At 35.9% G+C, this 24,946-nt stretch overlaps 1 protein-coding gene across 33 annotated transcripts in view; it reads left to right on the top strand.

Moving 5' to 3' along the window:
- Positions 1–24,946, top strand: part of LOC136715658 (sorbin and SH3 domain-containing protein 1) — a 165,474-nt gene that overhangs the window by 44,918 nt on the left and 95,610 nt on the right. The window contains exon 1 of one of the 33 annotated variants that reach the window (XM_066692977.1): positions 12,075–12,339. The exons of the other annotated variants lie outside the window; for them this stretch is intronic. The gene's annotated coding sequence lies outside the window, so the exon portion shown is untranslated. Of the gene's footprint in view, positions 1–12,074; positions 12,340–24,946 lie in introns of those variants that run through there. 33 annotated transcript variants of the gene reach the window in all.

Here is a 24,946-nt window from a genome sequence, read left to right as displayed (position 1 = left end):
ATTGAGCTGTTTCCACCAATTCACAATTTGGAAGATTAACAATAATACAATAAGTATGCATTATACAATCTTGATATATATTTTATTTGCCAAATAAATAAAAGGGTAACAAACCAAATAAACACAGATGCTAGATTTTCAAATAAATAATAATTATTTGTTTGTATGTATGTATGCATGTATGTATGTACAGATGGGTGACAAATTAAATGAAAAACCAACATAAAGTGTCTCAGTAAGGTGTTGGGACACCACAAGCCACCAGAACAGCTTCAATGCTATTGGCACAGTTCTATGAGTCTCTGGAACTCTACTGGAGGGATGGAACACCATTGTTCCAAAAGATATTCCCTCATTTGGTATTTTGATGATGGCGGTGGAGAGCGCTGTCTAACACGTCGGTCCAAAATCTCCCATAGGTGTTCAGTTGGGTTGAGATCTGGTGACTGCGAAGGCCATAGCACATGATTCACGTAATTTTCATACTTATCAAACCATTCAGTGAGCCCTCGTGCCCTGTGGATGGGGACATTGTCATACTGGAAGAGACCACTCACTTCCATCAGGATAGAAATGTTTCACCATAGGATAAATGTGATCACTCAGAATAACTTGATTTGCGGTGACCCTTCACTCTGAGGGGACAAGTGGACCCAAACCATGCCAGGAAAATGCCCACCACAGCATAACCGAGCCTCCGGACCCTTTCACTGTAAGGGACGAGCAGTCAGGCCTGTACCGTTCTCTTGGTGTACATCACACATGCACTTGCCCACTTGTCAAGAATATGGTGAAAGATATACTCATCTGACCATATAACTTTTTTCCACATCTCTGTAGACCAGTGCCTATGGTTTTTGCACCACTGAACTCTCAAATGTGCATTTGTCTTTGTAATGAGGGGTTTATGCACTGCCTTCTTGATGCAGAATTGAGGTCAACTGGGCCTACATTTTTATACATGCCACAGAGCATGATAGGATGTTAATTGCTTAATTGTATCATGCAGTACACCTGTTTAGAGGGATCTGCATTCGTTATGTTCCTCTACTCATTTATTCAGGTTTTTCCTTACATTTGTTCCTGATAATTCAGCCTGCTAAAAACAGTATGTGTATAAGACAAACCCAAATAATCATGCAAATTCATCTCCATGTAAAATAATACAAAGACATAATTATTTATGACTCTGGGATGTAACCAAATTTGCAGCATGTGGCTGGGGCTCAAATGACTCATTTGTAAGCACTTAAATAATGATAATGGTAGAGTGTATGAATGCCTAAGAGTAATCAGAACCAATGTATGACAGTTTGATTTTAGTCTGGATATACCTCAGACACAACAAATATATTACTACCACTACTACTAATAATAATAAAAATGGCATTGTATTACACAGGTTCCTCATCTAGGTGAGGAATAGAATCTTTGCAGTTTTCTCATTGAAACCCAAACAAATGGTGTAACTAGCAGTGCCATTTGATTTGGTGCTTTAATATTCTCAATCATGTTTTGATTTCATTATCAACCTGCCACAGTGGGAGAATGCACTGGCAGTGTGCCAGTTTGCAACTATATTATGTATTTATTTCAGTATTGTTACATATAATATTACAACAGACCTGCTCCATACATCTGGGAACAGGGGTTATGCACTGAAGATCTGTCTGGTCCCATTTTCATTATCCTGATGAGAAGCTATAAGCTATTCAACTAGGTTTGTCATGAAAAATCTTACTGCCTTATTGCCTTACTGAATATAAAGTGTGGGGAGTCTTCGATTTCTGCTGTGCTGAGTATTTGCAACTGTTTCATACCATTTTTAACATATGTATTAAATTAAGATCTTAAGTAGCATATACATCCCAGTTAAAACCTAGGCCTTAAATTATTGAGTTTTGGAGAATTGCAATTTAAATTCACCATCATTAATTTCAGATAAGTGATTTATACAATTTAATTGATATATTCAATTTTTTCACAAAATACATAGAGCTGTAAGAAACACACACAGCACTGCAGAATATCTTCCCTGGGTTACTAGCAAATAAGAACCTTTATACAAACTTTATCAGTTAATATTATTGTATTTTAAATTCTTTTTACTAGCTGCTTTAAGAAAAATAACTTACAGCATGAACCTTTATTACATGAGTATTTTCATGTTTTCGCATGATAAATAGTAATTAAATTCTTGCCAATACAGTTAGGTCCATAAATATTTGGACAGTGACACAATTGTCATAATTTTGTGCCACCACACTGGATTTGAAAGGAAACAATGTGTTCACAATGTTAAGTGTAGACTTTCATCTTTAATTTGAGGGTAGTTACATCCAAATTGCATACAAAGCATGTTATGGCATGAGCATGTATGGCTGCCAAAGGAACTGATTTCCTTGTATTTATTGATGATGTGGCTGCTGACAAAAGCAGCAGGATGAATTCTGAAGTGTTTAGGGCTATATTATCTGCTCAGATTCAGCCAAATGCTTCAAAACTCATTGGACGGTGCTTCACAGTGCAGATGGACAATGACCTGAAGAATACTGCAAAAGCAACCCAAGACTTTTTTAAGGTGAAAAAGTGGAATGTTCTGCAATGGCCAAGTCAATCACCTGACCTGAATCCAATTGAGCATGCATTTCACTTGCTGAAGGCAAAACTGAAGGCAAAACGCCCCAAGAACAAGCAGCAACTAAAGACAGCTGCAGAGCATCACCAGAGAAGAAACCCAGCATCTGGTGATGTCTATGGGTTCCAGACTTCAGGCAGTCATTGACTACAAAGGATTTGCAACCAAGTATTGAAACTCACAATTTAATTCATGATTATGTTAGTTTGTCCAAATACTTTTGAGCCCCTAAAATTGGGGGGGCCACATATTCACCCAATGTGGATGTAACTACCCTCAAATTAAATATGAAAGTCTACACTTCAAGCACATCTTGATTGTTTCCTTTCATATCCATTGTGGTGGCGTACAGAGCCAAAACAATGACAATTGTGTCACTGTCCAAATATTTATGGGCCTAACTGTACATAGGGGGTTAAACACTGCTTTGCAAGAGCTGTAAAATAAGACATTAACCAAGATCGCAGCTTTGCAGATCTTGATTATTCCCAAAGCTGTGAAAAAATATTTTTGATGGTCTTCCATGAGGCTTACAAAAATGTAATACAGTGACTAATTGAAGATCATCAGCTCACCAGGCTAGTTTGAATTTTGTAGGTTAACATGTGATCATCGTTCAGAATAATTGTTTTACCTTCTTCACTTAGGAAAGCTGAAGACATCCAACACCAGGCATGTAATAGACCCGTGCTATATGTGCCAGTTGAGTGAGAAATATTATATCAGTGCAGTAATATGTGTCTTCTGACATCTTTGTGAACTACTGGCTTTCACCTCAATAGCAATTATTGTAGCTTATTTTGTTGCAATTATAACATATAAATGGAAAATGGATGCAATTACATCACTTTAGAAGAAAGATTAGCCCAAGAACACCAGTCTGTTGTATGGCAAACAACCCTGCCCCCAAAGATCTGAGCACCTGGTTCTGATTGGCTGTTGACTACTTCAATACTCTGAGTGTTCATCATAAGAGGTTGCAGGCTGATGAGTTTAAAGATATTACTTTTGATTCCCATGAGACTCTGGTCCTTCAGTCTTCTTCTTCTTCTTCTTCTTCTTCTTCTTCTTCTTCTTGATCCTGACAAATATGAGATGTGAAAAATGTTGTAGAAATATTACCCTGAATGCACAGGGTCCTTTAAGATGTCTCACTGTTGCACAGTAATGTTGTACACACATTCTGTAGGTCCATCTCTGCCCTATGACAAGTAATTCTTTTCTTCAAAAGCAAAATCAGAATCAACAATTGGGACTTCAATATGCAAGCTCAAAGACAGTTAAAAGACAACAGCTGAGAGATGCTGTAATTTTTAAGTCGGGAATTTTTAACTAATAAAAAGTATTTGTATAATTTATTGTAGAGTCACAACGTGGATCTTCTCGCCTCATGTGGCTCCTTGAGATAAACATGTGATACTTCCAGACTCCCCCATTTGGAAATGACTTGAGATTACTGCATTGCAGGACAGCTGGCAGCATCATAGGCTTTTGTTGCTTGAGGTGGCAAAAGATAAACCGCAGACTTCACAAGAGAGCAGAGTTCATTGGATAGCTGCAGATGTGATATAACAAATGGAAAGTTAGAAAGGAGAATAAACAAGTTGGGGAAAATAAATTAGATAGCTGATTCACTCCCTTGATAATATCAACCAAGTTGTATTGTCCTGTCTTCAAAACAAAGCAAATAAAAAGCTGTGCCTGCCATTGTCCTCACCATATCAGAGAATGCCAAAAATTTTGGAAAGCGCTATCTGGGATTCTATTAGAGTAAAGATAACAAATTCAAGAAATATCTGTTAGCAAGGGAACATTGTGTCACATTTGGCCCTGCTGTTTACAAAATAGCGTTGACAGCTAAGTAGAACTGCTGATTAACTTAAAAAAAAAAAAAAAAAGCAATTGTGCTTCCCAGGATCATTCCCTAAAAGGAAGTATTTCTGATGGTAATTAAGGGAATGAATGCTGTTGAAAATAGGACTCTAAGGAATCAAAACCAAAAATAAGCCACAAAAAACAGAATTGTCTGTTGTGAGGCTATGCAAAATGATCCTTTGTTTAAATTGTACAGATACTCCCCACTCTAGATAAGGCTTACTGTGTTTCCCAAGACAGATTAGTGAAATATCTGCAGTTTACAATCCTTTTTTTAATACATTTATGTTACGCTTCACCTTCTGAATCTGGTAAGTAATTATTGATATACAATTAAAAATAACTGTCAAGTTAACCTTGTAATATGATTATTAGTTGATCTTTGTTCCTTGTAGAATGGTCTTTATGTATCTGCAATTTACACCATTACAACTCTGTACAGGTCTCATTCCATGACTACTTGATTTACTGCTTTCTTCTTCTATACTGCCCTCCCAGAAGCAATCTCAGTATAACATTAACACGATGATTAAGAAATTAGGAAACTATACAGCTATTTAAAATAAAGACAATAAACCATTACGGAGTGAGATTGCCTCAATGATTGCAATGAGTTCTCTGCACTGTTTATATATTGAGAACAATACTTTATTATTTGTATTATTATTAGCACCTTGTTATTTTTTACGTGAATTTCTGCTATGTTTATATCTGTCAAAAATTGCATCTTTGAAGATATATAGCCGACTAACAGTGAAAGTAAATTAGTATCACACATTAGTGGAAAGATTACAGAATTATAAAGGGGATAAAGCATCAGTATTAGTAAACCATTGTAGAAAATAACAAAAAAAGGCCTGTACTCAAAACCAAAGGGTGATTTCCATCTGTAAATGGCCATTGGCCAAAACATGTTATTTGGAAGGTAAATATTTATCACCTAAATTAAACCTATTAGACTTAAATCTGATTTACAAATTACTGCAGTAGGTGTTTCATTTGGTCTTGGATTGTGACCAAAAATAAGCTTAGTTTTAAATCAGTATACATATCTATATTGTGTAAAAACAACCTCTACATGTATCTAAATGTTAAAAATGAGTGGAGCTTTTTATAAAAGTGGTCTGGCAAGCAGAGTGTGTTGCTTGGCAGGCAAAAGGTGCTGCCAACCATATGTTGGGGAGTTTTATACGTCTGAAATGAAGGGCTCCATTGATATCCTTTCATATTCTAAGGTTCAGGTTTCTTTACTCTTGTTGAGTTTGCTAACACCCTGCTGTTGGGCTGGCCCCTTATTTGAAACTGGGGAAGCAAATTACTCTTGGTCCTGAGCTGCAAGAAAATATATGAGAGGTTTGTTTGGTTGGCTTAATGTATGGCTGTGTTGTAAGAAGGAGTCATGCTAGGAATACGTTTGTTGCAAACTACCAACGGAAATGCTAATTTAATTTAAAATATTTAAGATTATACTCTTCTAAACTCTTTAAACATTTAATAATATTAATTCCACTTAAACCATATCATTGTATTTTTTTGAATGAAATAGTAGTTGTTTTAAGCTGTAATTGATTAAGCATTAATACAATGCAGTGGTTACAATAGTTATTTTGTACATTTTCATATGTAGTTATTGCTAGTATAAGCTCAGTTAATATCATTTAATATTAGTTACTAATCAGTTAATAATAATGCCAAAGTTATATTATATATATATATATATATATATATATATATATATATATATATATATATATATATATAATATAACTTTGGCATTATTATAGCCAGTCTGGACTCATATCATTGGAAACTAGAGACTTTCAAATGATACCAAGATTGTTAAGATCTGACATTGCTGTGAGGAGATATTAACTGTGCAAAGAAAAATATGTTTACATTTTTTTTTTTCATAAAATCCAAAAATGGCATTATTCTAATTCATAAATATGCAAATTTTTATCTTATGGTAGTGTTTCGATATAGTGTGTCTAATCATGATCAATGATGCAGAAACTGATTCTGTAGTTTGTATGCTTTCATTTGAGTGGTCCCACATGCTTGTGGCCCTTATAAAGGAGATATGGGCCTCTTGCACGTATTTTGTGGTACAAATTTTCTAAACAATTTCCGCATTTGCTACATTCTTTCAAATGCACATTATTCCTTCATTTCTTATGCTATTTTCACCAAACCACTTCAAAACATTTAAATTTTAGTTGTATTTCAACATAATTTTTTTTCAAAGAAAGATTTCCCAAATGACAAAAAAAATGTTTTTGTTTAAAACCTTGGTAGTACTGTAATATAGTTTGTCTAACCATGATCAACTATGCATAATATAGTATGGGTTGTCTAGTTTCATTTGATAGGTGTCATACCTGTACTCCTTATAGGCCTATATGTCCATATGTAACCTTTGCACGTCTAACAAGTTCCAACCAGGCATAAATGGGGCTGATAGTAAAGGGTTAAGTATGATTTTGTACTTACTGGTTCATTACCTGTATGAAATGAGCAAATAGCTATGCTATACTGCAGTATCTCAATATAGTATTTTAATTTAAACTATAGTTTTTATATGATATTTTTATTTTTCCTGGTTCTGACAAAAACTTTGGCACGATTATGTGAGGGGAAATAATTGGTCCTTGCATTACATCATAAGAAAGTTTACAAACCAGACTACAAATTTAACTACACATTTAGTGATCCAAGAAGCATTCATCCTCTTTTTCAATAATCCCAAAGAGTCAGCATAACTGAATAATTTAGTCCAGACTCTTGAAGACAACAGCTTGGGATCATTCATAAAGTAGTTGTGTAAGTAGTTGTGTATAAACTTTGACAAGAGAAACATATACCATAAAGTGAAATAATAACAAGCCATCTTTTGCAAAATTGACTAAATGGCTGCTGCAGTGAGATCTTAAACTTTAAATATATTACTTGTTGGAGCATCTGGGATTGATTTTGCTTAAAAGTGCAGAGGAAAACAGTTGACTGTGAAGTGCAAATTGATTTCAATTGAACTGAATGAGGGAACGTTCAGGTTTTGTGATGGTCATAATCCCATTCATGTATTTTTTTATGTTTGTATATATATATTTTTTTTGGTAATATAAAATAGGCCTAGTATCAAAATCATAAAAGAAAGAAAGAAAAATAAAATGTTCTGATCAGTGAAAATGACAGATGCAGCTGACATTGCCATGCCTTTTTTATATATGAAAAATATGTAAGCATGCATTATACTGCATTATATGCATTATATCTTAAATACATTAAAAAGTACAATTGAGCTTACTGAGTTTGCAAGAACGATTACATCATTCAGTCCAATGTGGAGGTGCTGTAAAACTTTGTAAACAATTATCTTGCATTACCATGTTGATCCCAGTATATATCTGCCCATCATGAATAAGGATTTTGTTCTGAATTTGTTTTCATTCTTAAGAAAAAAAAAAAAAAAGAAACACAGTCTGTAACACATACAGGAAGAGCCCTGGACTGCAGCCATGAATACATGACTTGATGTTACCTTTAATGCTTTTCAACAATGAGGGGAAGTATTCTCATAGCCTTTCCGTTTGCAAGAGTTTGCAAGTTTTTCTGGGTAGACAAAGGCTTTTAATGAGATCAGGATAATCACTGTCTTAAACACTGTTGTGAATAATTGTCTAAAAAGACAGCAAAAAAAGACCTATGTAGGGTTTTATCAATTTTAGGAATGGCAGACTCATGTAGAAATTGTATTGTTGAACAAGAAAATATGATATATGTATAACATTTATAACTTTATCTCTTCCTCCTCTTGTTGGCTTTTACACAATATGGTAGGTTGTGGAGATTTTAATTCAGATGCACTAATAGTAGTGGGTGGACATTGTCTGGTGTCAAGGAGAAGGCCAGGTGGCAGGAAAGTTCATAGAATAAATTGTGCTTTGTTTAAACAAAATGACTCAAATTACATTGTGAGTGTGCTCTTTAAGGCTGGGGCCAGACAATTATAGTAGGGTTTTTCAGCCAACATAAATAAACAAGTAACTGTCTTGCAACATCAGGTTGTAAGCGTGTGTGGTTGCTACACACTTTAGCTCCCAGAAGACTGTAAAGTTCAAACAAAAATACAAGACCCCAGATCATAACTCACTTAATTTAAGACAAGGAAGTGGAGTAACTGTATTTACACGCTTTTTACATGTGTCCTGCATCCATTTATTTTAACTCTGGAATGTAACTTTGTTAGCTCAAGAATTTTTGTCAATTTGTATGGGTTAGCAAAAAATAATCCATTTCTAAAGACTTAATAATTTAAAGCCAACCTGGCATAATATTATGTTTTAGAAGGTATGTATGTGTTATTTTGTTTATTTGTTGGTTTTTGTGAAGGGTTTGGTGTATCCTAGAGGGACTTCAGAACACTGATGAAATGCTACTGGATAATTTAACATTATTTAACAGTGCCCCCAGGTTTTGGCCTGTCTTATGCATAGAGAGGTTTGTTTAGATGGCTAAGTGGTTCAAATTGAAAACAAGCAGCACTCCAACATGAACTCATAAAAGAGTCAGATATTCTGTCAAATACTTCACACTACTTTGAGTTCTAGTTCTTTACGTAAACTATGCAGCACAAGAATGAAAATATAATTTTACAACTTTACTGTTGGACTGTCTTTGAAAGCTGAAAATCATTGTGAACATTTTGTTCATGAGGTTCCTGCTGCCCTGTAATCTAATTAACCCAATTCAAGTTAAAGAAATTGCCACAATTTTAGCCTTTCACCTCTGGGACATCCCTGTGAATAAAGCCATTCTTTGGACAGAGCAGAGTTAGGAAGAAGCAAGTGAAAACAGCCTTTGCTTTTTTCCTGGCTGTTAGATCCAATAATTCCTCATGCTTTGGCAACAAATGTGTCATGATACAAGACCATGGGAAAAAACGTATAACTAAAATTCCAGTTTTTTTTTTTTATTGGCTGGGGTGAATGTTAGCTAACAAAACGCTGGCAGAAAAATCCCTCTGTGTCAATTTTCCACAGCACAGTGACAGACTTGTAATTATGTTTCAGCTTTAACAACCTGACAGCAGTGCTTCCTTGTATATCCTTCCACAGACTTTAATGTAAAATCCTTAAGAGACATGATAAGTGAGATCCATAAGCTTAAAAAAATTGACATTCTTTTTCAAATAAACATAAAGTTCTCGTTTTTAATTCATACTCTATCAAATATAATCCATGTTTGGATTTTTTTTTTTTTTTGTATAAAGTTGTCTTGGAGCATATTCCCAAAAAACATATGACAGTGTATCATGCATTGCTAAATAGGGGAGTTTATGCAGTATGAACACCACCCTGGATCTCTCTCGGCTTCAGCTCTTTGTTTTAAACTTTACCTTTTCTCCCTGAAAACAGCCTAGTTGTTTAACTCAGTGCTCAGCAGGTTATAGAGAATCAGCAGTCCTTTAAAATGTATTATGGCTTAGTGAAGGCCATGGTAAAACCCTTACTCTTAGTTCCAGCTTAGTTCTTCAGTTTAGTTCTAGTGCTAGAATGAATGTGGTTTGCAGTACGTACCTACCTAACCCTATTTATTTAAAATAACTACTTTAACCCCAGGAAGGTGTTTCCTTATGTCAGCAGTGTGAGTTTGGAGCCCAGGGCAAGGAAATTGTAGTAATGTTTCTCCATATATGTGATCATTTATTTGGTGGAATCTAAAGTGGCTTTTACAACTTTTAAGAATGAAGGTCCACTTTTATAGGAGAGCAGCTATTAGCTGCCACTTAAACTATGCATTGGCATTTATGAGTGTCTTAAGTGATTCCTGCTAACAAGCCCTGCTTAAGTACTGATATTTGGACACAACCCTAGCACAACAGTCCCTACACATGTTGGTCGATGACTAGAGGTGGGAAGGATGTGCACAAAGGTGTTGTGGACCTTGCAGAGGGATGTTAGTAGGACAAGATGACAAGTTTATTGACTTAACCTTTGTGAAATATTTATGATGCTTTTTTCCTTTGTTTTTTGATACATTTATTTTATTTCAGATCAATTCAGATTCAGATCAAAATAAAAATAAAAAAATAAAAAAAATGAAAAGGAGAACTAGGGGTTGATTAAATCAAAACTTTGACCCACCCGCTAATAGAAAACTGCAAAACTGTACTGTTGTGGCTTCATTTTTAGTTAGATAACACTTTCTTCTAATCAGAAATGTAACCGCTCTGTGATGTACAGGTTTTTAGTTTGCTATTAGCGGGTGGGTCAAAGTTCTGATTTAATCCGGGCCCTAGTCTCATAATTTCACTAGTCTGGTAAAAGCATAATCTCAAATAAACTCTTTCGAAAAAACTGCAGATTTGGAGCATAATATATATTTTTACCAACTCCACAGACTGTCTAAAATTCCATTGATTATATTAATTATTCCAGCACTATGTAGCCCTTGTGTTGAGAGATGAAATAACCCTACATCCCAAAAGTTAAAACAATTACAAAAGACACCCCGAAACCCATATATTATATTTCTTTTCTCTGTGATATTGCTTGTGGACATGAAAAATGTACTGTACTGAAGTCTGCTTTCCTCCACATTTCTGTTGTGGGCCTTGAATGCTTATCAGCCTCTTCTGTGCAACCCACTTGACCAAAGAGGGACCCATTAGGGGCCATCAGTAATAGGCCACACTGTAGGTATTGTATTGGGCATATTTCATTGTTTATTAGTTTACATAAATTAGTGGCGACAAGTAACGAAATAATACAAATAAAGTGGAATTTAGAATAATAATGTGTGTATTTGTTCCTCCTTAATATTACTATAGAATCACAATTATACTGATATGTAAGATGTGGGTGTCTTTTTTACACTTTGGCTTCTTTAGAAAGAAAACATTAAGTTTTTGTTTTATTATTGTATTATTATTATTATTATTATTATTATTATTATTATTATTATTATTATTATTATTATTACATTCTTGTTTTTCACAATTTTCAATACTATTTATTTCAGTAATTTATCAGCACTCCTACCTCCGATTATTTTAGGGTTCTGCATTTCAAAATATTTCATCATCCAATCGAGCAGCAAGTTGACTCATTCTGTCCGATTTAAAATGTTGAATATAGAAATAATATACATTTAATGAAAGCACAAAGGGATCTTCCGAACTGTTAAAAGAACGATATTGAACGGTTAATGTTATTTTTTTGCATTTGCTGTCTTTATCAAATAAGAAGAACAGTCGAACTAACATAAACAAACAAAATCCTTAAATGAATTAGATCATTCATGACAAAGCTTGTCTAATACCGGGAAAGCGTAGTATATTTAATGGATGCAATTCATGTGCTGCATTACACATTCGGACGAGCAGTCATACCATCTGAGCGCAGTGTTAAAAACAAAATAACAATTCCGTTTTGGGGAGTTTTTTTCTTACATTTTCAGTCTACAACGTTTACCGTTAACTTTGCTGCAGTTCTGCAGAAGGTCCCCCCTTAAATTACCCCCATACTATGGGGGGTGGGGGGGAGGAAAAAAGCTGCATTTGGCAGAGTTGATTGCCAGTGTTTTCAACTACTGAATGCATGATCTCTTATCTAAACGTTCACAAGTTAGGATTTAATAAGGTGTTTGAGGAACTGCAAGGGCACCGCAGTGTAATCTGGACAATAACTTGTTTTCCTTCTGCGTGGGCTGATAAATTCAAGGATTTCAGTCTTTCGAGGGGCTATTCTGCACAGGATCGTGACATTATACGTCCTACTGCAACATATCCTATTGGGTTTGCTACAACGCGGTTTAATGGGAACAATGTAAGTGCATATGCTTATTAAGAATTACAATAACCCTCCTTTTCTAGCTTCTACAGCACCCTTTATGCCGCAATGTTTCAAAAGATTGTGCGCACGAGATGGCTAGACACAGCCTATATGTGTGTGTGTGTGTGTGTATGTGTGTGTGTGTGTGTGTATATATATATATATATATATATATAATTGGATGTTTTCTGTGTTAAGATTGTATATGCATATATTATTTTAACAACGTAACTGTATGCTATGGTTGTATTTGTTTATTTTAGTATTATTATTTTTTGTTAATTGTTGAAGTAAATGATTCATGATTGATTTAATCTAAATCCGTTGCTCTTTCATTTGTATAAACAGACCAGTAAGTAACAAGTTAAGACTGTTTTTCAAGTTTTCAAATTCGATTGGCATTATGTCAACCGTGGATGTTATCCTATGGATGCATGCTGATGAGCGTTTACATGAATCATATGCACTGTTTTTGTTTGGGGTATTTCACTAACCTGAAACTGCTGTTTGGGAAATAATATCGCTACACGTTTGTGTTAATCAGCATCCCAACAACCTTTTAATATTCCCAACACGTTTCTTTTTAAACATTGCAGAATGGGAAAAGGGTACAGCGAATGTTTTGGCGTAATGCATGCCGTTGTTAATCATTTACGTCGTGAATACCAGGGATACAGCATGAAGGTTAAATGCTTGTAAGAGAAATACCTGATCAACATTATCCTTAAGTTGTCTGCTTACTCTGCATTCATTTGTTTTTAATTAATGGCTGGTGCTAGTGAAACTAGCCCTATCTTTTTATTTGTATTCATTCGTGTATATATTTTGGCGTGTATTTAATGAACTATTGATATGTGACTTGTAAATATAGTTTCGTTAGTTAACTCTGAAACTTCCTTTTACAGTATGTATTGCATATATATCTTTGGCCAATCTTCTCGAACACCATGTGCAATGATAGTGATATTACTTATGCAATAATTGGAAATGATCTTTGAGTATCACCTACTCCTAATACAAGACCACGACTACCAACAGCAGTAACACAATTATTATTATTATTATTATTATTATTATTATTATTATTATTAATAATAATAATAATAATAATAATAATAATAATAATAATAATATAACCCTAAATTAAAAATGGGTTGTTACTGCCTTGGTGCTAATTACAAATTTTCAACAATAGCCTATAAAACCCTATAAAAAGTCTCAGCATTTTTGTGATCAAGAAGAATCTCAAATGACTCCTGTATCTCAAAGGGGAGAAACTCAATTGAGGGGATGCTTGCAAGCTCTTATGGAAAAGTTATTTTATATGTACAGAGATAGGATAGAGGTAATTACAATGATACAGTTCACTTTCCATTTCCAAAACAGTCCCTGTCTTGTTTTACTGAGAGGAAAGTGAATTGAAATTAACCTTAACTTCATTTAGTAATTTGACTGCAGCTATTAGTAATTTAAGAGAAAATTGCAGTCTTCCAAACATATAGCATCATACACACGTTGCTTCAGCTCTCAAAGTTATGTCAGTTTGTTCTTTTTATTTTTTTTCCCTCTTTGTTCACCTCCTGGAGAGTTTTGTCCAAGACTACTGTAACGTTGACAGGGACATACAGTGGCTCCAGGAAATGAGCCTCAATTTCAAGAACATCAGCCAAACACATTGCCAGGCAGTATGGGCCTTTTTTGATAGATGGTAATCAGCCTCAATGACACGCCCCCTGTACCCTTGTGAGCTAACATCTTGAATGGAAAGCACTTGGACTTATATTTCAGATGTATTAAAACTCCTCAAGATGTGAAAAATGAAAGGAACATTACTTACAATGCATAAGCCACATTGTAAGATATTATGCTAATATTTTCTAAATGCTGCTGTTTGCTGTTTCAGTTTTATGCGTTTCTGATTAATATTTGATTAGTGATGCATTTTGAACTGTAATGGACATTGTATTGTATTGAATTGAAATATAATATGAAATAAGTTATACATAGGATAAATAAAGAGGTCAACCGTTTCCCCAAAGTTTTAAGGTTATTTCTTAGATTGTTTGTATTCTTTGCATACTTTTCAAGGACCCAGCAAGAAAAAAATAAATGTAAGAATTGTTGATTTTACCACTTCATGTTTCACATAGAAATTTGGTGTAGACCTACACTACAAAAATGGTGTAGACCTTAACTTATGGTCTGTGAATGCAATTTCTGTAGTCGACAATAGTAGTGCCATATAGGCTACTATATTATTAGCAGCGATACTGCAGATATCCTGGGAGAAAAGTACTGGTTCTTATTGCTTATTTTGTTTCCGTATTAGTGCAGACACAGAGCTTTAAATCTGGAAAATAAACTGAAATATGTGTAAACAGAGCCAAAGACACAAGTATTTTCCCATCTATATAAAATATGTAAAAAAAGGAATTAACAGGACTGGGTTGAAATAGTGATGATTTCAACTTTATCTAAGGTTTATCAAAATTTTCATTTATACCCCCACTTTTTTTTATTGCACATTGTTCTTTTGTGATTGTGTATGGGTCTGCATACTGATAGAAGTGTCAAATTTAGCCAAAGGCAATCTCACTTACATGCTATATTCAAACCCTAAATCCAGTTAAAATGAATAATGAAATGTTATACATAATTAGATTGAAGATTATGTCTTAGGCAGGACACATAACCTCATTACTGACATGTATTTCTGGCCTGTGGGATTGTTTTTTTCAGCCTCGATGATTAAAAATGAATCCCGATTGAGGCTCACGAGCCATGTAAGAAACAACAACAAAAATAACCGACTGTTGTTTATTGAATTATTTTGCAGTAGTGTCTATTTTTATCCAAAGTTAAGGTTCAAAATATACCTACCATCTGTTTTTTTTTAGGTTTTATTTAACGTGCAAATGTATTAACAGTTTAGCTTGTCATATGATTCCTGGATTATTATTCCTGGATTTAAATTGGGTGTATAGTTAAGCATGAATTACCTATGCGTACAACATGTAAAAAATATGCCTAACTAGCATTTGCATATCTGAATAATACTCTGAACAGCTTCCAGCTTGTTCCACAAAGGAGCTTATTGCAAGAGATCTCTTTACAACACATGGGCCTACTGATATCAGTTGGTCAGTTCAGTTTAGCCCTTCATTTTAACTCCTCTCAACGTTTTACATAGGATAATTTAGGTAATTTGCTTGCCAGGCCCTAGGCTTATTTACTCTAGCCGTTTGAGTACTGAATCAATGAATGAACCACCAAAACCAATTGATGACCATTGCTTGAAGTGATATTTCTGTCAGTGCAGAGAATGTGGCTTGGAAGAAGGTATGACATTTTTTTTTTGGATTGAACAAGACATGTGCAAGAAGGAAAGTCCAAAGTGCTCGGGTTGCAATGTGCCAAGATTTATGTGGTTTTTGAACAGTCTCACATTATTGTGGCCCTTTTTTCCCTTATTGTATTTTATTACAAACACAACCATTTACTATAAAACTGCATTTACATAAGGATATATGACATTCACAGAATTTTGTGATTTCATAAACCACAATATTGTTGCTTGAATGTGCAAACAGTTGTAGCATTAAATAGCATGTACATTAAAGTAATTATGAATAAACTGATTTCTTTGTTGCCATCAGATTCATATTAACATACATATGCATACAAGAAAATGTATTTGCTTGTAACTTCAAAACTTTTTTGGAGAACAGATATCTTCAGCTTGCATTGATTTAAAAATGGAAACATATTATGTCTTACTAATTTATTAGAGTTTTTGAACATGCAACTGCAACTGTAGTTCACATGAAAGCATATGAAATGATATACTTAGATTTTCAGAAAGCTTTTGACAAGGTTCCACACCAAAGACTGATCCTCAAATTGGAAGCTGTAGGCATTCAGGGTAATGTAAGTAGATGGATTATAAACTGATTCATGTATAGGAAACAGAGGGTGTCAATTAGAGGAGCTGCTTCTAACTGGAGTGAGGTTGTTAATGGAGTTCCACAGGGATCAGTATTAGGGCCTTTGCATTTTCTAATCTATATTAATGATCTGGACTCTGGGACAGTTAGCAAACTTGTCAAATTTGTAGACACAATCTCGGCAGCTCAGGTTATTGAAAGGGATAATATTCCATTGTGGGCTGACACCTGGCAGATGAAATTCAATGTGGATGTGAACGCCGGACACAAAGGGGAGTGAGAGAGAGTCTCGAGTTCCGGTAGTATCCGGGCTTTATTAACATTCAGGTCCGTTCAGGGGACACAGACAAACAGGGGAAAAACAAAAGCAAAACAAAGACACAAACGTCCACAAAACAGGGTGCTCCGGGCAGTCAGGGGTTGTAGAAGCAGTTCTCCTTCTCTATCGTTAGCTGCCTCCGTTGGGGAGGGAAAGGGATTAAATAGACAAGACACATCTGCCGCTGACGTCATAATCGCCACGGTGATCATTGCCCGCAGACGTTAGTCCGCAGCCTGTTAGCGAGGGAGCGGACAACACAGCTGCGGCACATGAGCACCTCATCAGCGGCAGCCGTGCCATGACAGACAGCGGCCTGTCACAGTGGACATGTGCAAGGTATTACATGCAGGTAACAATTATAATTACACTATGGGAGGAATAGAACTGGAAGAAGTAACACATGAGAAAGACCTAGGAGTCTGCATGGACTCCTCACTTTCTCCATCCAAACAATGTGGGGAAGCAAGGTATAGGTATAAGTACAAGGTATAAGTAGGGTATATTGTCAAAAGTGTACAATTTAGAACAAAGAAAGTAATGTTAAGACTTTACAATGCACTAGTTAGACCTCATCTGGAATACTGTGTACAGTTCTGGGCTCCACACTTCAAGAAAGATATCGCTGCTCTAGAGGCAGTTCAGAGGAGAGCAACCAGACTTATTCCGGGTTTGAAGGGAATGTCCTACTTAGAGAGACTGAGGGAACTGAACCTTTTCACACTGCAACAGAGGAGACTTGATTCAAGTCTTCAAAATCATGAAAGGCATCAACCGTATCAAACCAGAGGAGCTTTTCCAGATCAGCAGGGACACACGGACCCAGGGATACAAATGGAAATTGAGCTTCAAGGCATTCAAGACAGGAAACAGGAGACACTTCTTCACACAGAGAGTCATCACAATCTGGAACAAAACAATATGAAACAGACTGGATAGGATTCTTGGATCACTTTGTTATTAATGGACACCAAATGAGCACGATGGGTCGAATGGCCTATTCTCGTTTGTAAACTTTCTTATGTTCTTATGTGTTTTTAAAATAATAATTTAAGAAAGAAGATTAAGAAGTGGGGTTAGTCGGCTTAGATTAAAACAGCAAATGTAAGTCTTAATATTTAGGTTTGCTTAATCACTTTTGTAAAACAGTGTTGCTGTGTATTAATTAAAACACCTATTTCATTATAGCACTTTTATGTGTATGGTTGACCTAAAGGTTAGTTTTGCAATACAATTTTATGTATTGTATGAATTGTAAACATCTACAGTAATGTACTTACAGATGATAACTAAGGCAAAATGTAAGTGAAGCATACACATTATAGGGGCTAGCTGAAGTTAAGGCTTAAATATCCTTATACACTACATGGCAAAAATATGTAGACACCTGCTCATCGAACATCTCATTCCAAAATAATTTTATGCTGTTGGTCCCTTTTTCTGCAAAAACAGCCTCCACTCTTCTGGGAATGCTTTCCACTAGATGTTGGAACATTGCTGTGGGGAATTGCTTCCATTCAGCCTCAAGAGCAGTAGTGAGGTCGGGCACTGATGTTTGGCAATTAGGCCTGGCACGCAGTCTGCGTTCCAATTCATCCCAAAGGTGTTTCATTAGGTTGAGGTCAGGGCTCTGTACAAGCCCAGTCACATTCTTCTACACTGATCTCGACAAACCATTTCTGCACCTCACTTTGTGCACGGAGGCATTGTCATGCTGAAACAGGAAAGGGCCTTTACCAAACTTGCCACAAAGTTGCAAATGCAAAATCGTCTAGAACAGGGGTCCTCAACCTTTTTTACTAGAGGGCCAAATAAAAACTGTACTCATCATCAGGAGATGGACTCAAAGCAGTGAGATTGCTGAGCTTGCTTTTGGCTGACCAATCCGGTAATATCAGGAGTGAAGTTGGTGAGTGCAACACGAAGCCCAGCATGAAAATGTCCATCAATTATTCTGGATCACATTTTTGATTTGGTTATCTTTATATGTGAGAATGTTTGTTCACAAATGTAGGTGCTCCCAAACATGGTTATGAAGCCCTGAGCCTTTTTTCAGATGTGGGAAATTGTCTGCAGAAAGGTGCATGTAGAATGCAATCAGATTCCTTTCCCCATGCTTGTCCTTCAGAGTGGGTTTTGATTGGAGATCAATTAATGTGGCAGCAAATGAGTTTTCAAAGAGACGCAAATCAGCCTCAAGGTGGTGAAAGTCGCCAAATCTCTCAGAGAACTGCTCCTAGAGCACCACACATTTTTTGTAGCACTAGATCCTTGGGGAATTCCATTTCCATGTTTCCATTCTGATTCAGTGCTGCACACTGATTGAAAATGATCAAGTTTGCCCTCAGTTACCTGCCTGTTGAATAGCTGCAGCTTCATCTCAAACCCCTTCACATAACTAAACAGATCGGAAATTAGCTTCCCCTTGCCCGGAAGTTTGATGTTGAGGTCATTGGGTGCTGGGTGAGATCATTTAGCAACACAAGTTTCCATAGCCACTCGCCATCTGAGAGTTCTTTCACAGGTCTGCCTTTTTCAGCCATGAATGTATCAGTTTCAATGCGCAGCTCCATAAATCTCTTCAGAACTTTGCCACGACTCAGCTGCCTGATTTGGCATTTCACTGTACAAAGCATTCACTTCATCCAAGTAACTTCGAAATTGACGATGGTTCAGTCCATATGAACAAATTTAAGTTTACTGTTAAAACCACAACTTTCATAACCTCATCTAATTCCTCATCTAAATGTGTTTTTTCCACACAGCGATTGGTGGATAATGCAGTGTACCCCAATAGGTTTTGCAATGCCCAAGGACTCACAGTGCGCGTTGATTCTTCCGATCAACCCTGCATGTTTTCCTGTCATGTTTCATGCTTCATGATGCATTTCTTGATCAGTTCTTTTTTGGTTAAAGGCTTTCCTGCAGCGGCGATTAGCTCCGAGATTCCATAACTGGCTCTGAGATACTAACAAACATTTGTCTCATGCCTCCTGACAAAGACGCCTTTTTCGGAACAGAGATTTTCCTTTCTCTTTTCTGTTGTTAATTCCCTTAGCTTTTCCTCGTGTTTGCTATTAAATGTCATGTAATCTTTGAACATGGCAATCTTTTCTTGGCAGAGCAGACAAACAGTTAAGTCCTTGACCTGCACAGACCCGTAGTCTGCTGTATGTTGCAGTGTTAAGATTTCCCTTCAGTGGAACTATGAGCCCTAGCCCGAACCATGAAAAACAGCTCCAGACCATTATTCTCCTCCACCAAATTTTGCAGTTGGCACTATGTATTCGTGCAGGTAGTGTTCTCGACTGCCAGATGGTGAAGCGTGATTCATCTGATTTCGTGCCCAGAGTCCAATGGCAGCACGCTTTACACCACTCGAGTCGACACATTGCGCATGGTGATCTTGTATGCAATGGGTGTGGCTGAAATAGCCAAGTCCTCAAATTAGAAGGGGTGTTCACATACTTTTGGCCATGTAGTATATATTGTGTTGATGCATTGCTTTGGAAGAATCTCATCTAATACATTTTCACTAATAGAAATGTTTTGAAAATACCAGTATAGTAACCATTTATAAGGGATAGTCACCATGCATGTAAAATGTGTTGTCCAACTTATTAGACTTGTTTGAAAAGTCAGCAACAGTGTTTGACAAAGAACCATATAAATGTTAAATATTTAACTCCACTTATTGGGAATAGCCTACATATTAGTAAATATATGCATATTTAAGGAACAGGAAAACCTGTTAGGGAAGAAGCTTAAACTTATGGTATCATAGCTCAGAAAGTGCTGCATCGATCAATTCATATCCATTACCTTTTGCAAACTCTATAAGTGATATAACAATGTATAACAAACCAGGACATACCATATATCTTATTGTACCTGCTAATGTACAGGTTGCAAAGGTTAGCCTCGTAGGAGTGTTCAGCAATGATAAGGACACAAACAAAGCCCATAGTCTGTGTTTCTAAATGAGTGCAATCCCTCTATATATATTGTAAAGGGAATATGAATGTTGCAGAGCTTGCATGAGTAAACACAATATATAAAGTAGTCTTATTTCTTACAAGTTTATCTTAAGATATTGTGTATTTTGTTTCTGGACTTATTGCTTAACGTCATATTTTTCAGCAGACGTTCACATTTTAATCTGTGTAATATTTTGAGCTGTATGGTACTCCTTTTATATAAAGGCAGCCTGGGGTAGAGAAGGTTCTGTTTTGGACTGTTCAAACTGTGTATGCTTAAATGCCTTTTTCTGTCAAGCTTTCAAGTAAAGCAGAATCTTTTAAAAATCTTAACAGTTGAGCCAAGCCAGCCACTGAGGTTTATTTAATCATTGTTTCTATCAGAATGCAATGCTAACTCCACAACATGAACTTATCAGAAGTACTGCTGATTTATCAGTAGTTTTAGCATCAATGGGGATGTTTATAGTCAATGTGTTGCCAAGATAAAGGCATTGAATTGATATTTGTATATTTTGTCAGCTAATCCTAAGCATTAAAAATCACATCAACTTTCGAGAAGTGATCTTATTCTTGGGCAGATCATTTGCAAAACTTCTCCTAAAGTAATTGGTTCTGTGGTTGCTCTGCTTGCTTTGCAGATTACATTTTTTGCTCAGTCAGTCACTGTAGGTAATGACAGATCAGCTTATTCAAACCATTAATCACATGCATTCATCACTGTTCCAGAATGTAAAAGATGTGCGGTGAATAATTGGCTAGTTTCAGTGCATCATCAAAAACCTTTTGTGAATTGGCTGCTAATGGATAACTTATGGAGTAGCATTGCAAAATTATGAAACAGATGCTAAAATGGACAGTTTTTAACTGCAAAGACTGTAGATGAGGAGAGATGTTACATCAACTTTGATATCTGCTGAACGATGGGTGGGTAGAATGCATTTGAATTGAACGGAACAGAATTATTGTCATTTGGGAAATATCATTACTCTTTCTGTTTGTAATATGTCCAGCTTTTCTATTATAAGATGTAGAGTGATGTTGCAAAATTATATGAAGAGAGTTATTAGTTTAAGTGCCTATTTGACAAGAAAACCATACGTCATAATTCATATTCAGTGGCATAACTGAATATAATTGAAATGGCATAATTCGAACTCATTATTTGAGGGTGGCTTCACATGAGGTAGATGCATTTTTGGAGAGATGTTAGGAAAAAGACGAATAAACAACAAATCAGAAGACAGACATGAAATAGCTGAATGGTTAACTTGTGGAGCTGTTAGGAGGCAGACATATGGTTAGGACTACGATCTTGTCACGGAGGTAGTGTTTACCTATCTGACTTAAACTTAAAAAAAATTTGCCAACTGTTTCTTAATTAGACTCCCGTGAAAGCTAATAATAGTGATGTAATTGTATTTATTGACATGGCTGCAGCAAGCAGCTTCCAGATCACTTTGTATCAAGGTAACTCCACAACACCACAAATGTTTTTTCCTAATTATTATTCTGTTGAATTAATTTATCGGTTCTACATTGCTACAACATATCCAACCTTCATAACACAAAATGCTTCAACATCTTTTGCTCATACTAGCTTGAACTTTACTACAACAGCTTTCATGTGAGTCTTATTATGAAAAGACGTCAGCTGCAAACATTGTAAAAGGCAGGTAGGTAACACAATTATCTCCCATGTCAAAATCGAAGTCCTATTTATACCAACTTTATAAGTGGTGGCAAAATGAACACAAGAGGGTGCTATTTTATAACACTTACAAATTGTTGCACAATGTGAGTAACTGCCAATTAGAAAGCTGTAAATTGTTTAGACCAGTCCCAGTTTCAATTGGTTAATCTAAGTTCATAATCCATACATTTTTTGAGATCTAAATGTATCTTTCAAACAGATTTTGAATAAAATGTGTGTGTGTGTAACAATCTATTTTATTTATATATAATGTAAATACAGTTTGCGCGTAGAATTTCAATTAGTTAATTAGTAAATAATCTGTGGTAGACGATTAAAAGACTAATTTCAGCAATATTCCCCTCAATTATGAGGCAGGGTAATTACCCATACTATTCATGATATTCAGCTTTGTTTCTACTTGTGAGGTTGTGGTCTTGACTCTCACAGGCAATAAGATCTTCAACTAAAAGAAGTAAAATCAGTAATTCTCTATTTTTCTAGACTAAGTAGCCATATTACTTTAGTGCATGTAAATTACCTTTTGTTTAATAGTCAAGCTTGGAGTGTTTTATGAATGAATGTGTCAGGTGGTGACCACATTGAATTGAATAGCTGAATAGCTATGAAATCCTTACCTGGGAAGATGTTTTTTTTTCCAAAACAACTAGTCACTACATTACAATTTTGTGGTTTTGGTCTCTCAGGTCAGACTTTGCCCAAGCAAACAGACATGGCACAGACATGGCTTCTCGGCAGCACAAATGGCCCCCACTTAAACACATAGGAACAAAAAGTAGTTTAAGCAGGTAAGTAAATACATGAACCCTCATATTACATCCCTTGATGCAATACAGAACTTTTTTTTTTTTTTTTTTTTTTAATGCAGAGAGAATCAAATCATTCCAGAATTTTGTTTCCAACAGATTTCAAACATGAATAGAAATGTTTCCAAGGAGCTTCAGATTGCTATAGTCCTTTTCATCTGTATGACAATTGTGATATTCCTGAAATGTACCACATATATAACAGCATCACTTTGAAAGTGGAGGAATGTATTTAATAACGTAGTGAACAATAATAATCAATCAGGAAAATTAGTTCATGTTCGGGAGCAAAGGTTGTATTGAATTGCTTTGTTGAGTGACTTGGATTTCCTCTTATTAGGTTACAAATTCGATTTCAAAACACAGCCAGAGATTTACACAGAGGAGCTTTAGTATTTCTTAGAAGTTTGGAAATGGTTTGACTGATGGAGCAAGTACTGTGAGACATCTGGAGCTGTGTGCCTCCGGCTACTCAACTCAGCTGGGAGGAAGGAGCGCAGTATAGGGCAAATATAGCATGGTCTAGTCTTCTGTTGAAATGCAAAACATCCTTCAATATTCAATGGCTCTGACTATTAATGAGGAGGAGGAGGTAAATGTGCTGGATAGCAGATTTCCAGTGTGCATAGTATCTCGCTGGTCTTCTAAGGTGACCCAAATATACTGTACTCCAAAGACACTCGAATAATACAGTGAATCACGTAATTAATTATCGTCTTCCTGATTAAACAGGCTTTATAGGAAGCAAAAACCAAAACAATCTATCATGCACCTAAAAAATTATGTCAGTGCCTCTTTAATTAGCATTATTTTTTAACTGTAGATGACTAAGAACACACATTGAGTTCTGTGATTTGTAGCATAATTACTATAGCCTAATAACTGTTACTGTGATTTGCATTCCAGTTTTGTCAACTAATGAAGTACAAAGTTTTTTTTTAAATTATTTTAATTATTTTTGAAAATTGTTCATGTAGATTAGGATGTCTAAAATGATTGGTTAAAACAGGGCCTCTTATAACTTTCTGCTGTATCATGTGCTATTTCCATTCCGGAAGTGTGGAGTTTCATTACATAGTCCCTTTAGATCACAATGCTTTTTTCGGGTGGTCACCTTTTTGCTCAGAATGCATTACTCAACAGTCAACACAGCCCAACAGCTGGCCCTTTCACAGCCCTCAAAATAGGTGTCAGATGTGTCTTATCATGTAACTGCTAAAGCAGGCTGACACCAGGAGTGCTTAATATTGTCATTGAACCTTGCTTAATTTCAGCTTATTATAACTCACGCCGTCAGATCTACCAGCTTTTGTCTGACAAGGGCTTATCAAGTTCCCTGGTATTATTGTAGTCCCTGTGCAACTCTTGGTCCTTAGAGGGTGTTTAAAAAAATTGACTTTATATCTCATTCTTTTTCATGTATGTATGAATTTGGTGACTGGTGTCCTGGGTGTATTCCTGCCTTGCACCCTATGCCTGTTGGGATCGGCTCCGGCTTCCCCGCGACCCTTGCCAGGATAAGCGGTTTAAAAAATGGATGGATGGATGAATTCGGTATACTGTCTTCACCCTACACAGCCACCACGTAGACCTCATTGTACATGTTTAGTCCAGGTTGTGCCCTTGGCCATTAACTGCCTTTTTCTGGGGAGGTGCTGAATTAGCTCAAGTATTAGATAGATTGGGTTGACTACGGTCAGCAGATGGTTTGTCATATGTTTATACTACCAGGAGACCATGTTAGTAAAAAAAAGTATGACAGAAGAGTTAGTCTAGTTGTGTTTGAACCACTAGGTAACTGGGTTTAAGAAAAAAGTGTTTACTGACCTGCTGGTACAGTT

This window comes from Amia ocellicauda, chromosome 20 (assembly GCF_036373705.1).
Source record: "Amia ocellicauda isolate fAmiCal2 chromosome 20, fAmiCal2.hap1, whole genome shotgun sequence".
NCBI classification, from domain to species: domain Eukaryota; kingdom Metazoa; phylum Chordata; class Actinopteri; order Amiiformes; family Amiidae; genus Amia; species Amia ocellicauda.
Note: the sequence above shows the minus strand (reverse complement) of the source record. Positions and strands in the feature narration are given on the sequence as shown.